The sequence below is a fragment of the Coturnix japonica genome, chromosome 32 (genome assembly GCF_054131305.1).
Source record: "Coturnix japonica strain WE chromosome 32, WE-NBRP24, whole genome shotgun sequence".
Lineage (NCBI taxonomy): Eukaryota > Metazoa > Chordata > Aves > Galliformes > Phasianidae > Coturnix > Coturnix japonica.
Genome location: NC_140694.1, coordinates 6,860,001 through 6,862,500, shown reverse-complemented (window position 1 = coordinate 6,862,500; position 2,500 = coordinate 6,860,001).

The following is a 2,500-nucleotide window of genomic DNA, read 5'->3' as shown; positions in this document are numbered from 1 at the left end:
GGCTCGACTAGGTCGGCACGGTCTACCCGGCTCCGAGCGGGCCGTGGTGCTCGGCGGCGGCTGCTAGAGGTCGCTGCCTATGCGGCTCGACTAGGTCGGCACGGTCTACCCGGCTCCGAGCGGGCCGTGGCGCTCGGCGGCGGCTGCTAGAGGTCGCTGCCTATGCGGCTCGACTAGGTCGGCACGGTCTACCCTGCTCCGTGGGTGCGCGAGGGCTCGGCGGCGGTCGCTAGGTGTCGCTGCACGTCTGCCAGCCCGTCCGTCAGCGACCTCTAGCGTCCGCGGCGGAGCAGGGTAGACCGTGCCGACGTGAGCCGGCCGCCGCTCAGCGACCCCTGGCCGCCGCCGCATGAGCTTCGGTCCGCTCGGAGCCGGGTAGACCGTGCCGACCAACTCGAGCCGGACGTGCAGCGACCGCTGGCCAGCGCGGAGGCTCGTGTGCGCCGGCACGGTCCAGCCTCTCCCGGCGGGCTCCGTTCGGTTCGGACGTTCCTCGGTGGTGTCCGGGGGGTCTCAGCCGCGGCGGCTCGAGTGCGCCGGCACTGCACAGCCCCTCCCTGCGGGCTCCGCTCGGCACGGACTTTCCTCGTCGGCGTCCGGCGATCTGAGCCGCGGCGGCTCGAGTGCGCCGGCACGGTCCAACCGCTCTCGGCGGGCTCGGCTCGGCTCGGACGTTCCGCGGCGGCGTCCGGGGGGTCTCAGCCGCGGAGGCTCGGGTGCGCCGGCACGGTCCAGCCTCTCCCGGCGGGCTCCGCTCGGCTCGGACGTTCCTCGGCGGCGTCCGGCGATCTGAGCCGCGGCGGCTCGAGTGCGCCGGCACGGTCCAACCGCTCCCGGCGGGTTCCGCTCGGCTCGGACGCTCCTGGGCGGAGTCGGGCGATCTGAGCCGCGGCGGCTCGAGTGCGCCGGCACGGTCCAACCGCTCTCGGCGGGCTCGGCTCGGCTCGGACGTTCCGCGGCGGCGTCCGGGGGGTCTCAGCCGCGGAGGCTCGGGTGCGCCGGCACGGTCCAACCGCTCCCGGCGGGTTCCGCTCGGCTCGGACGCTCCTCGGCGGAGTCGGGCGATCTGAGCCGCGGCGGCACGGTCCAGCCTCTCCAGGCGGACTCAGCACGGCTCGGACGTTCCGCGGAAGTGGCCAAGTGCCGCTCTTGTGGCTGCTCCGCTGCGCCTGCACTGTGTACACGGCTCCGAGCGTCTCCGGGGGGGGGGGGGAAGAGGGGGGGGGGGGGGGGGGGGACGGGAAGAGGGGGGAGGGGGGGGGGGGGGGGGGAGTAAGTGGGGGGGGGGAAGGGGGGGGGGGGAGTAAGGGGGGGGGGGGGGCACGGCGTCGGCGGCTAGGCGTCGCTGCCCATGCGGCTCGGCTAGGTCGCCACGGTCTACCCGGCTCCGAGCGGGCCGTGGTGCTCGGCGGCGGCGGCTAGGGGTCGCTGCCTATGCGGCTCGGCTAGGTCGGCAGGGTCTACCCGGCTCCGAGCGGGCCGTGGTGCTCGGCGGCGGCGGCTAGGCGTCGCTGCCCATGCGGCTCGGCTAGGTCGGTACGGTCTACCCGGCTCCGAGCGGGCCGTGGTGCTCGGCGGCGGCGGCTAGGGGTCGCTGCCTATGCGGCTCGACTAGGTCGGCACGGTCTACCCGGCTCCGAGCGGGCCGTGGTGCTCGGCGGCGGCGGCTAGGGGTCGCTGCCTATGCGTCTCGACTAGGTCGGCACGGTCTACCCGGCTCCGAGCGGGCCGTGGTGCTCGGCGGCGGCGGCTAGGCGTCGCTGCCCATGCGGCTCGATTAGGTCGGCACGGTCTACCCGGCTCCGAGCGGGCAATGGTGCTCGGCGGCGGCGGCTAGGGGTCGCTGCCTATGCGGCTCGGCTAGGTCGGCACGGTCTACCCGGCTCCGAGCGGGCCGTGGTGCTCGGCGGCGGCGGCTAGGGGTCGCTGCCTATGCGGCTCGACTAGGTCGGCACGGTCTACCCGGCTCCGAGCGGGCCGTGGTGCTCGGCGGCGGCGGCTAGGGGTCGCTGCCTATGCGGCTCGACTAGGTCGGCACGGTCTACCCGGCTCCGAGCGGGCCGTGGTGCTCGGCGGCGGCGGCTAGGGGTCGCTGCCTATGCGGCTCGACTAGGTCGGCACGGTCTACCCGGCTCCGAGCGGGCCGTGGTGCTCGGCGGCGGCGGCTAGGGGTCGCTGCCCGTGCGGCTTGCGTGTAGCTGCCAGGTCTACCCGCTTTCGGCTAGGCTTTGCCGCCCTGTGAGATGGGGGGCGCTAAAGCTCCGGAGCTTGCTAGGGGGTCGCTGTTGTTTCTTACCTACCGTTACGTCGACGTAGAGCGCCGCTTACCCTCGGCGCCGCTGCCGGTAGTCGGCGCCGTTCTTTTCCGAAGCAGTTTTTTCTTACGCCTTCCTTTTTCGTCTGCAGGAGCGAGCGCGTGCTCGTCTCCAGAGGCGGCAACGAGCGGGCGCAGGCGAGCGCGGTTGACCGCCGGGCTGTGGAGTTTTTCGGTTGTGGCTTT